The 13657-nt window shown below is 37.7% G+C and overlaps 1 protein-coding gene and 1 pseudogene across 2 annotated transcripts in view; both read right to left on the reverse strand.

Moving 5' to 3' along the window:
- The window catches only part of RNF13 (ring finger protein 13), a 213751-nt gene that overhangs the window by 102894 nt on the left and 97200 nt on the right, over nt 1-13657 (reverse strand). The window lies entirely within an intron of this gene.
- On the reverse strand, nt 248-2598 carry LOC119539341 (annotated as a pseudogene).

Raw genomic sequence — 13657 nt, forward strand, 5'->3', positions numbered from 1 at the left:
AAAGTTCCTGTGAACAGATTACTAATTATCAAGAATAAAAAGATGGTAGTTCCACTAGTTTATAATTAGTCTTGTAAACAGTAGGAAAGTAATAAGTAGTAAATTAGAAATCTTAACTCCCAGTATCTCCCTTCTGGCACTGGAACCACTTTTACAGCAGTTAACATTGGCTCTTTAAAACATTACAGTAATTCTAGGAGAAAATAAATTCCATAAAGAATAAGTTAACAGTCTATGATAGATTTTGGACAAATATATCAGAAGAAAAAAATACTGTAGGTCACATGAGGATTGGTCTACAAATCTCATGACAGAAAAACTTAAACCTTCAAACCTCCTTCTCTATTTTATCAGATTTGCTTTGTTGCTATCATACTGTTTCTAAATTGTTTGGTAATAGACAACTACTTTTAAAGAATATAACTGTTTAATATTTGTAGATTTATGAAGGAAAAGAACTCTCAAAATACTTTTTCCTATTTCTGTTCTGTAGGAAACAGTTTCATTTGGCACTCTGGAAATGATACAATGTTTGGCATTCTAATCAACCATAATGAAGACAACAGTATGAAAATAAAACAGGATAAAGGACTACTTAAGAAGACAAACGACCAGAGGCTCTTGTATCTTCTACCATTCACTGTCCCCTGGAATACTTTCATCTCTGACACAACATATAAATTATTATTTACATTATGATTATACTGGTAAAGAAGACCATATCAGTTTTTGTTGTGCTCTAGCTTATAGTGCCTATTGGGATAACCATCAAGAGAAGCAGGCCTTAAACAACAAAATATTCCATTTGCATTGTATACTTTATTTTAATTTGTTTTCTGGTTCACTTTCAAGTTTAGTCACAAACAACTGTAAGACTCTGAAAAGTCCTGTAAACATAGGCTGAGATAATAACTGTTCACTGAAGATCGAGTGTTTCTTTTTTGCTAAGTAAAATATTCTGCAGTTTTACATAGATATTTCCTTAAACAGTGGTATCTCCAAAATCCTTGTTCCAACGTATGTATGCTTCTAAGGTTTGAGGGCTCACACTGCGTTTTATCTTTTTCAAAGATTCAGTGAAGTCAGATAACTGAATATTTCTCATCTCACTAGCAGACATATTCTTCACCTGCTCTGGTTTCAGTTCTCGGATAGGACCCAGAGCTGCATCTTTTGCCAAAGCTGTTAGATCACTTCCTGAGTATCCATCAGTCATTCTAGCAAGTTGTGCTAGCTCTTTCTGGGTCAATGGGCTTCCTTGTTTACATAGCAGATTTTTAAGTAAAAGTAGTCTTGTCTCCTCATTTGGTAAAGATACATATACCCGTTTGATGAAACGCCTGAGAACAGCCTCATCAAGTTCCTGTGGTCTGTTAGTTGCACCCATTACAAGTACTCTGTCATCTCCAGCAGACTGTACACCATCAAATTCTATTAGAAATTCAGTTTTTAGACGTCTGCTAGCATCATGTTCTCCTTCTCTTCTTTCACATAAAAGGCTATCAACTTCATCTATAAAAATTATAGAAGGTTGAAGTTCTTGAGCCACAGCAAAGAGAGCTCTCACCAATTTCTCTCCTTCTCCCACATATTTTGAAGTTAAACTTGCAGCACTTATATTAAAGAAAGTTGCATTAGATTCTGCAGCTACTGCTTTAGCCAACATTGTTTTTCCATTTCCAGGTGGACCAAAGAGTAACAATCCTCTGGCAGGAGCTCTAAGCCCTGTGAATAACTCAGGTCTCAGAAAAGGAAGAATAACAATTTCTTGCAATGCTTGTTTTGCCAACTCTTGCCCAGCTATATTATCAAATTTAATAGCTGTTCCATTGTCCACAATTTCATTCATTATAAGGTTGGCAAGGTTGCTGTCCACATTCCTAAAATTCTTCATGTCTTTCTTTTTGCGAGTGGCAGTTGTAGGGGTAGAAGGTTTATTTGATCTATTTGTTTTTGGAGTTCCCTTATGAGTTGCAGTTAAAGGACCAGGCCCCTGTCTCACTCCAGAAACCATGGATAATCCACTGCAACTTGGTGCTCTGTGGTGGCCTGAGAGACCTGTGGATCCAGATTTCGTAACCTTTTTTGAACGAGGCAGTGAATTACTAGTGTGTGTTAGGGATCCTTTCTTTTTGGAACAGCTCCACTTTCTAGAAGTTGTAAACGGTCCTTGGCCATAACCAAATTAGTCATCATTTTAGCTTGAAGACGCCAAGCACTTTCACACTGTTCACCTTGTCCTGTTACTATGACTGCTATTCCTTTTTCTAGTTCTGCAATACCTTTTTTGTACCATTCCACAGCTTGCTTCTTCTGTCCTGCTTTCTCGTCTTCATCGATGCGCAGGGCAATGGAGATGTACTCGAAGGCCTGCCTGTGGAAGGCTCGGACGCGCTCGGCCTCCCCGCCCGGCACAGGCGCCGCGGGCGAGGCGGAGGCCGGCGCGGCCCGGGAGCTCCTCTTGGCGGCCATGAGGGCGCGGGAGAAGCACTGGCAGAGCCACACGAAGAGGAGCCCCAGGTGGAAGGCCACCAAGCGCAGCAGTGCGAAGCCTACGAACAGCGGGTCTGTTCCTTTTGTTTTTAATGCAATTTTACTGAGATATATTCACATACCATACAATCTATCCGAAGTATACAATCACAGTATTATCATATAGTTGTGCATTCATTGCTACAATTTTAGAATCTTTTCTTTATTCCAAAATAAAGAAAAAAATAAAAATATAAAAGAACACCCAAAAGATCCCCTTCCCCTTATCCCCCCATTTGATATATATATATATATGTGTCATTATTTTATTACTCACCTGACCATACACTGGATAAAGGGAGTGTCAGTCACAAGGTTTTCACCATCACACAGTCACATGATAAAAGCTATATAGTTATACAGTCATCATCAAGAATCAAGTCTACTGGATTACAGTTCAACAGATTCAGGTATTACCATCTAGCCATTCTAATACACTAGAAACTAAAAAGGAATATCTATATAATGCATAAGAATAACCTCCAGAATAACCTCTCAACTCTATTTAAAATCTCAGAGGTGTTAGATCCCAGAAGAAGAAACTAGCATGTAGAAGGAGTTTCTAACTCAGGGGCCCCAAGCTTATCTCACAGAAAACAGGTGCCCCATAAACTAAAGAATGAAGCTGTTCAAAGCTAGTCAAGGCTGTCTTAGTCGCAGCAGCGTCTCCAAGGCGGGTAAGGCAAGGTCAGATACACCCATAAAAACAAACAACTAAAAAGGCCTGCTCTCCCTAGCTAGATAATGCAGCTGCTTTCCTAAAGGAAGAATATTGTCTCAGAATTCTACCAACCAATCACCTCAAACCTAAATAAGCAATCACCCAATCGAGGCACAGAACATCACAGCAGACACTCTACCCAACATGGGTTCCTTTTTTTCGTTAAAGAATGCTGCACTCCGCCAATGTTCATAGCAGCGTTATTCACAATTGCCAAGAGATGGAAACAACCCAAATGTCCTTCAACAGATGAGTGGATAAATAAAATGTGGTATATACACGATGGAATACTACACGGCAGTAAGAAGGAACGACCTCGTGAAACATATGACAACATGGATGAACCTTGAAGACATAATGCTGAGCGAAATAAGCCAGGCACAAAAAGAGAAATACTATATGCTACCACTAATGTGAACTCTGAAAAATGTAAAACAAATGGTTTATAATGTAGAATGTAGGGGAACTAGCAATAGAGAGCAATTAAGGAAGGGGGAACAATAATCCAAGAAGAACAGATAAGCTATCATGGGTAAATTTAACGTTCTGGGAATGCCCAGGAATGACTATGGTCTGTTAATTTCTGATGGGTATAGTAGGAACAAGTTCACAGAAATGCTGCTATATTAGGTAACTTTCTTGGGGTAGAGTAGGAACATGTTGGAAGTAAAGTAGTTATCTTAGGTTAGTTGTCTTTTTCTTACTCCCTTGTTATGGTCTCTTTGAAATGTTCTTTTATTGTATTTTTTTTAATTATCTTTTTTTATTTTTTTTATTTTTCATACAGTTGATTTTAAAAAAAAAAAAGTTAAAAAAAAAAAAAAACAAGAAAAAAAATATGTAGAGCCCCCTTGAGGAGCCTGTGGAGAATGCAGGGGTATTGGCCTACCCCACCTTGATGGTTGCTAACATGACCACAGACATAAGGGACTGCTGGTTTGATGGGTTGGGCCCTCTACCACAGGATTTACCCTTGGGAAGACTGTTGCTGCAAAGGAGGGGCTAGGTCTCCCTTTAATTGTGCCTAAGAGCCTCCTCCTGAATGCCTCTTTGTTGCTCAGATGTGGCCCTCTCTCTCTACCTAAGCCAACTTGAAAGGTGAAATCACTGCTCTCCCCCCTACATGGGATCAGACACCCAAGGGAGTGAATCTCCCTGGCAACGTGGAATATGACTCCCGGGGAGGAATGTAGACCCGGCATCGTGGGATGGAGAACATCTTCTTGACCAAAAGGGGGATGTGAAAGGAAAAGAAATAAGCTTCAGTGGCAGAGAGATTCCAAAAGGAGCCGAGAGGTCACTCTGGTGGGCACTCTTAAGCACAATTTAGACAACCCTTTTTAGGTTCTAAAGAATTGCGGTAGCTGGTGGTAGATACCTGAAACTATCAAACTACAACCCAAAACCCATGAATCTCGAAGACAATTGTACAAAAATGTAGCTTATGAGGGGTGACAATGGGATTGGGAGAGCCATAAGGACCACACTCCCCTTTGTCTAGTTTATGGATGGATGAGTAGAAAAATAGGGGAAGGAAACAAACAAACAAACAGACAAAGGTACCCAGTGTTCTTTTTTACTTTAATTGCTCTTTTTCACTTTAATTATTAATCTTGTTATTTGTGTGTGTGTGTTAATGAAGGTGTCAGGGATTGATTAAGGTGATGAATGTACAACTATATAATGGTACTGTGAACAATCGAATGTACGATTTGTTTTGTATGACTGCGTGGTATGTGAATATATCTCAATAAAATGAAGATTAAAAAAAAAAAAAAGAATGCTGCTCTCAGATAGAGAGAGGAAGCCTTTATCTTTTTCTTCTTTTCTACTGGCTTCCACCTGCTTTCTTCCTCTAATAAATCTTAAACTTTATACTTAAACTTTGACTCACTACATTGTATGAATTCTTGAACGGCTCCGAACCTAACAAGAGGGAGGCCATTTGTGCTCCAAGGCATATCACACCTATAACCAATTTTGATGAGACTTTGTGCTTAGTATTGTTAATGAAATGGTATAAAGTTTTTGAGATATTGTGATAAAATCAACATGTTTTGCGTATGGAAAAAAAAAATCTCGGCCACTGAAACTTTGTTTCATTACTTTTCCCTCTTCTGGTCCAAGAAGGCATCTCATGATGCCAGAGCCAGGCTCATCCCTGGGAGTCATGTCCCAGGTTGCCAGGGAGACTTACACCTCTGGGAGTCATGTCCCATGTAAGGGAGAAGGCAGTGAGTTTATCTGCAGGGTAGGCTGAAAGAAACAGGCCATATCTGAGCAACAAAAGAGGTTTCTGGGGGTGACTCTTAGGCATAATCGTAAGTATCCTTAGCTTCTCTTTTGCAGGAATAAGTTTCATAAGGGCAAGCCCCAAGATCAGGGCTTGGTTTATTAAATTGGGAGTCCCTAATGCTTGTGCAAGTATCAGGAATTCCCCAGGTGGGGAAGTTAAATATTTCCACATTTTCCCCTAGTCCCTCAAGGGCTCTTTGCAAATACTTTTTTACCTTCTGCCCAAAATACTCTGGGATGTATGGGGGCATTACATTAACCTGCACAGAATAAGATCTCATTTCTTAGTCTAGGTTCCACATAATTATGTTGTTAAAATAAACTGACCATATGGGTTAAAATAGATAGTGTGCTTCCACTTTGTCTAGTTTATGGATGGATGAGTAGAAAAATACGGGAAGGAAACAAACAGACAAAGGTACCCAGTGTTCTTTTTTACTTCAATTGCTCTTTTTCACTCTAATTATTATTCTTGTTATTTTTGTGTGTGTGCTAATGAAGGTGTCAGGGATTGATTTAGGTGATGAATGTATAACTATGTAATGGTACTGTGAACAATCGAAAGTACGATTTGTTTTGTATGACTGTGTGGTATGTGAATATATCTCAATAAAATGAAGATAAAAAAATAGATAGTGTGCTACAGAGAATATAAATTTTGTAGCAAATAAATATCTCTTAAACAACAGGTAGAACTCGGGATAGATGTGACTGCTGTAAGAGCTTACAATCTAGGAACCTTTACAATAAGCCTTATTGAACATTCTATTCTTTTGCATCATCAATTGTCCAATCTCTGCCACATTCTATCCCCTGATAACCTATGCTCTCAAATTCAATTCTCAGCATTTGCTCATTACAGTTAGTTTGTATTAGTGAGGACTTAAAATATTTGTCCCTTCATTTCTGGTTTATTTCACTCAACATAATGCCCTCAAAGTTCATTCACCTGGTTGCATGCCTCACAACCTCCTTTCTTCTTGCAGCTGCTCAATATTCCACTTTGTATAGTATACACCACGGTTTGCCCTTCCATTCAACCATCGATGTGCCCTTAGACCACCTCTATCCATTGCAAACCGTGAATACTGCCACATAAACACCAATGTGCAAATGCCTATTTGTGTCCCTTCTTTCAGTTTTTTCAAGTATATACCAAACAGTGGAATTGCAGGATCATATGGCAACCTTATTCTTAGCCTCCTATGGAAGTAACACACTGCCCTCCAGAGGGGCTACACCATTCTACTTCCTACCAACAGTGAATAGGTATATATCTCTCTCCACATCTTCTGCATTACTTGTATTTTTCTGTTTATTTTTTAAACAGTTTTATTCACACACCATACAACCATCCTAAGTGAACAATCCATGTGCATTTACCAACACAATCTATGAGAATCTTTCCATTTTGTCCTCAAAGAAAGTAAAGGGAAAAAAATAAAATAAAGAATAAGAAAATTAAAAAGGAGAAACAACAACAAGAATCTCATACCCCTCCCTTATATCCCCATCTAATAACATTTAACTTTGGTATATTGCCTTTGTTACAATTAATGGAAGAATATTACAGTGTCACTGTTAACTACAGACCATAGTTTGAATTTATTGTCTTTTTTCCCATACACCATCCCATTTTCAAAAACTTGCAATGTTGATATTCACTCGTTCTCCCTCATGTAAACACTTTCTTATATTTCTACATTTAATCACCATCATTGTCCACTCTCGGTTTTACTGAATTTACAGTCCCAGTTTTTATCCTCTATCTTTTGTTCTGGTGTCATATATACACCTAGCCTTCCTCTTTCAACCACACTCACACTCGACTTTGTTCATTACACTTACAATATTGTTCTACCATCAGATAGTATTGTGCTATCCATTTCCGGAACTTTACAATCAACCCTGCTGAACATTCTGTATTCCTTCAGCATCAAATGCCCAATTTCTACCCTTTCTACCTCCTGATAACTTGTGTTCTTAATGTTAACTCTCAGAGTTTGCTCATTATAGTTAGTCCATATTAGTGAGACCATATGGTATTTGTCCTTTTGTTTCTGGCTAATTTCACTCAACATAATGTCCTCAATGTTCATACATACTGTTGCATACATCATGACTTTAATCTGTCCTACAGCTACATAACATTCCATCATATGTATATACCACAGTTTGTTTATCCACTAGTCCACTGATGGACATTTGGGCTGTTTCCGTCTCTTGGCAATCATGAATAATATGGCTATAAACAGTGGTGTACAAACACCCATTCATGTCCAAGCCTGCAGTTCCTCAGAGTACATACCAGTAATGGGATTGCTGGATCATATGGTAATTCTTTATTTAGCTTCTTGAGGAACAACCAAATTGCCTTCCAGAGTGGTTGCACCATTCTACATTCCCACCAACAGTGAATAAGTGTACCTCTTTCTCTACATCCTCGCCAACACTTACAGTTTTCTGCTTTTTTATTTTGATAACAGCCATTCTAGTAGGTATGAGATGATATCTCATTGTGGTTTTGATTTGCATTCCCCTAATAGCTAGTGAAGTTGAGCATCTTTTCATGTTTTTGAGCTATTTGTATTCCCTCTTTGGAAAAGTGTCTGTACATGTTTTTTGCCCATCTTTTAATTGGGTTGTTTGTCTTTTAGTGGTTGAGTTGTAGGATCTCTTTATATATTCTGGATATTAAACCCTTTCCTGATATGTGGTTTCCAAATATTGCATCCCATTGTTTAGACTGCCTTTTTACTTTCCTGACAAAAGTCCTTTAATGAGCAAAAGTATTCAATTTTGAGGAGATCCAATCTATTTATTTCTTCTTTCACTGCTTGTGCTTTGGGTATAAGGTTAGGAAACATCATGTAGCATAAGATCGTAAGAATTTTCCTACACTTTCTTCTAAAAGTTGCATATCTTAGCACCAATGTTTTGGTCTTTGACACATTTTGAGTTAATTTTTGTATGAAGTGTGAGATAGGGGGTCCTCTGTTTATTCCTTTGGATATGAACATCCAGTTCTCCAAGCACCATTTGTTGAAGAGGCTGCTCTGTACCAGTTGAGTCAACCTGACCCCTCATCAAAGATCAATTGTTCATAGATAAGTGGGTCTATTTCTGAACACTCAATTCAATTCCATTGGTCAGTATACCCATCTGAATGCTAGTACCATGCTGTTTTAACCACTGCAGCTTTGTAATATGCTTTAAAGTCAGGTAGTGTGAGAATTCCCACTTCATTTTTCTTTCTTAAGATATTTTTAGCTATTCAGGCACCCTGCCCTTCCAAATAAATTTGATCTTTGGTTTTTGGTTTTTCTATTTCTGCAAAGTAAGTTGTTGGGATTCTAATCGGTATTGCAGTGACTCTATAAACCAATTTGTGTAGAATTGACATCTTAACTATATTTAGTCTTCCAGTTCAAATACTGGTATAATCTTTCCATTTATTTAGGTCTTCTGTGATTTCTTTTAGCTTTTTCTTCTTTTTTTTTTTTTTTTTTTTGTAGTTTTCTGTGTATAGGTCTTTTATGTCCTTGGTTAAATCTATTTATAAATATTTGATTCTTTTGGTTGCTATTGTAAAGGGAATTTTTTTCTTAATTTCCTCCTAAGATTGCTCCTTACCAGTGTATAGAAACACTCCTGAATTTTGTGTGTTGATCTTGTATCCTGTCACTTTGCTGTACCCATTTATTAGCTGTAGTAGCTTTGCTGTAAATTTTTTGAGATTTTTCTATATACAGGATCACATCATCTGCAAACAGGAATGAATGTTTTGAAAGTTTAACTTCTTCCTTTCCAATTTGGATGTGTTTATTTCTTTTTCTTGCCTAATTGCTCTAAACTAGAACATCCAGCACAATGTTGATTAACAACTGTGACAGTGGGCACCTTGTCTTGTTCTTGATCTAGAGGAAAAGCTTTCAGGCTTTCCCTTTGAGTATGATGTCAGCTGCGGGTTTTTTGTGTATTTCCTCTAACATGTTGAGGAACTTCCCTTCTATTTCTATCCTGTGAAGGGTTTCATCAAAAAAGGATGCTACATTTTGTCAAATGTCTCTTCTGCATCATTCGAGATGAACATGTGTTTTTTTTTCCTTTGTTTTATTGATGTGGTGTATTACATTAACTGATTTTCTTGTGTTGAACCATCCTTGATAATAAAACCCACCTGGTCACACTATATAATTCTTTCAATGTGCTGCTGGATTTGACATGCAAGTATTTTGTTGAGGATTTTTGCATCCATAGTCATTAAAGAGACTGGTCTATTATTTTCATTTCTTGTAGTATCTTTGTCTGGTTTTGGTATTTGGGTGATGTTGGCTATCATAGAATGAGTTAGATAGCTTTTCTACCCTCCCTCAATTTTTTTGAAGAGTTAAGCAGGATTGGTATTAATTCTTTCTTGAATGCTTGTGGAATTCACAGTGTGAAACCAGTCTGGTTGTGGACTTTCCTTTTGGGGGAGCTTTTTGATGACTGATTCAATCTCTTCATCGTAATTGGTGTTGCTGAGGTTTTCTATTTTTTCTTGAGTCAATGTTGGTGTGTTCACGCTTTTCTAGGAAGGTTGTCCAATTCATCAAAGTTATCTAGTTTTTAGCATATAGTTGCTCATAGTATCCTCTCATTAGTCTACTTATCCTTTGGGGTCAGTATTATGTCCCCTTCTCAATTTCTAATTTTATTTATTGCATCCTCTCCTCTTTTTCTCTCTTTGTCAGCCTAGTTAAGGGTCCATCAATTTACTGATTTTCCAACGAAACCAACTTCTGGTTTTGTTGATTCTATTATTCTTTTTCTCAATTTCATTATTTCTGCTCTAATCTGTTGTTATTTGGTTTCCTTCGTTTGCTTTGCATTTAGTTTGCTGTTCTTTCTCTCGATCTCCAGTGAGCAGTTAAATCAATCAATGTCTGCTCTTTTTTCGTTGTTAATATACACATTTAGGGCAGTAAATTTCCCTCTCAGCCTTTCCTTTGCAAGCATCTCATAAGTTTTGATATGTTGTATTATTTCATTTCTTCAAGACATTTACTGATTTCTCTTGTAATTTCTTCCTTGACCCACTGGTTGTTTAAGAGCATGTTGTCCAGCTTCCATATATTTTTGAATTTTCCAGCCTTCCGCCAGTTATTACCGACTTCATTTCATTACAATCCAAGAAAGTGTTTTATACAAAATTTTTATACAAAATTATACAATTTCAATCTTTTTAAACTTACTGAGACTTGCTCTGTGACCCAACATGTAGTCTCTCTGAAAGAATGATCCATAAGCACTTGAGAAAAATGTGTATCATGCTGTTTGGGGGTACAACGTTCTGTAAATATATGTTAAGTCTAGTTCATTTATCACACTATTAAAAATATCTGTTTCCTTATTGATCCTCCGTATAGATGTTCTATCTATTAATAAGAGTGGTGCACTGAAGTCTCCAACTATTACTGTAGACGTGTCTACTTTTCCCTTCAGTGTTGTTAGTTTGCCTCATGTATTCTGGAGCTGTCTGGCTTGATGCATAAATATTTATGATTGTTATGTCTTCTTAATGAACTGTCCCTTTTATTAATACATAGTGTCCTTCTTTGTCTCTTTTAATTGCTTTACATTTGAAGTCCATTTTATCTGATACTAGTATAGCTATCCCCACTCTTTTCTTTTCTCTTTTTTTTTTTTTTAACATTTTATTTTGGAATAAATTCAACATTATAGGAACAGTTGCAAAAACCATACAAACCCCATACACAGAACTCCAGCATTCCCTGACCCCCCGATACCCCCCGATCCACAAACTTTAACATGTTGTCCCACTGCTATTTCTTTCCCTCCCTTCCTCCCTCACTCCCTCCCTCCCTCTCTCCCTATCATCCATCATCTATTGCTGTCTTCTGAACATACGAGAGTTAGCTGCACACCTCCTTGAACAAACACTATAATTCTCATATACAATTCCCATAAACAAGAACATTCTTTTATGCAATCCCATTAAGTGCAGCTAAGAAGTACAAGAGATTCAACAATGATACAAAGCTTACATTCTATATTTCTTTTTCCTTATGTCTCAACTATGTTCCTTTGAGCCTCCTGTCCTCCATCATCCGATCCTATCCAGGGTCATCCTTGGTATTGAATTGTTGTCTATTTAGACTTTTTTTTTTTTCCCTCAACTGTGGAAACATATATACAGCCTAAATCTTCCCATTCCACCCCCTCCCTAGCATTCCATTAGTGGGATTAATCACATTTAGAAAGTTGTAATGCTATCACCTTCCCACCCTCCATTGCTAGAAATTTCCCTTCACCTCAAACAGCAACCTTACACTCATTTCTTAACTCCCCATTGCCCCTTCTCCCATTTCTCTTTGATACCAGCTTAACTTCTATAGGACACATAGACTATGTTCCTATACTCCTCCATACCCCCACCTTTATATAGTTCTTGTCAAAAATTACATATTTTACATTGAGTTCAAAACCACTGATTTGTCCTTAGAGTTTGTGTATTTTATATCATGTAGGAAGTAAATAGTGGAGTTACAATTCAAAAAATTATTGACTTCTATTTGTATTCCATTGTGGTTGGAGTATGTGCTTTGAATATATTCAATTTTCTTTTTTCTTCTTAAATTTATTGAGGCTTGTTTTATGTCCCAGCCTATGGTCCCTTCTGGAGAAAGATCCGTGATCTCTAGAGAAAATGAGCGTCCTGGTGATTTGGGATGTAAGGTTCTATATACGTCTGTTAAAATTCTCTATATCTCTTTCTCCTTTCTTTGTTTCTCTGTTGGTAGGGCTCTCTTTAGTATCTGGAGAGGGCAGGTCTTCTATTGGCAAACTCTCTTAGCATTTGTTTGTCTGTGAAAAATTTAAGCTCTCCCTCAAATTTGAAGGAGAGCTTTGCTGGATAAAGTATTCTTGGTTGGAAATTTTTCTCCCTCAGGATTTTAAATATGTCATGCCACTGCCTTCTCACCTCCATGGTGGCCCCTGAGTAGTCACAACGAATTGCTTTTCTCTTGCTGCTTTCAGAACTTGCTCCTTCTCTTCAGTATTTGAGAGTGTGATCAGAATATGTCTTGGAGTGGGTTTATTTGGATTTATTCTATTTGGAGTTCACTGGGCATTTACGCTTTGTGTATTTATATTGCGTAGAAGGTTTGGGAAGTTTTCCCCAACAATTCCTTTGAATACTCTTTCTAGATGTTTACCCTTCTCTTCCCCTTCTGGGACACCAATGAGTCTTAAGTTTGGACGTTTTATCTATCGCATCCCTGAGATCCATTTTGATTTTTTCAATTTTTTTCTCCATTCTTTCTTTTGTTCTTTCATTTTCTGTTCTGTGGACTTCTAGGACTTTGAGTCTTTGTTCATCTTCCTCTAATCTTGTATTGTGAATATCCAGAATCTTTTTAATTTGGCCAAGTTTCTTTTATTTCCATAAGATCTTCTATTTTTTTATTTACTCTTGCAATGTCTTCTTTATGCTCTTCTAGGGTCTTCTTTATGCCACTTATATCCTGGGCCATGGTCTTCTTGATGTCCTTTAAATCCTTTGCCACGTTTTCATTCCTCAATTGTAGTTCTCTGATTAACTGAGCCAAGTACAGGGTGACTTCTGATATTTTGAAATGGGTGTTTGGACTTGGGTTCTCCATATCGTCTGGTTTTATCATATGCATTGAGATTTTCTGTTGTTTTTGGCCTCTTGGCATTTGCTTTGCTTAATAGGGTTCTTTCGAGTTGTTAAAAAAAAAAAAAAAGCCAATCTAATTTTCCAGAAACACAGGTTGGTGGCGTACACTTTCTCTAGCTAACCAGCAGATGGCATCTGTGAGTCTCCTATACCCATCAAGTCAGCTCTCCCCAACCTTGTCCCCGTGGTGTGTGGGGAAATGATTCTTGTGGGGATTCAGTTGGTGAACTCAGTTTGGGTGTGTTGCTAGAGCTGTCCGCCCTGAATGTGGGGCATGTGTCCGGGTGGCCAGGGAGGCAGGGCAGTTTTAATATTCAATCCCCCCAGGTGTTCCTGGAGATTCAAGGCTGTCACAAGAGTCTAAGCCTTCATTTCAGATCCGTCCTAGACCCTCTCTCTCG

Source organism: Choloepus didactylus, chromosome 1 (genome assembly GCF_015220235.1).
Source record: "Choloepus didactylus isolate mChoDid1 chromosome 1, mChoDid1.pri, whole genome shotgun sequence".
NCBI lineage: Eukaryota > Metazoa > Chordata > Mammalia > Pilosa > Megalonychidae > Choloepus > Choloepus didactylus.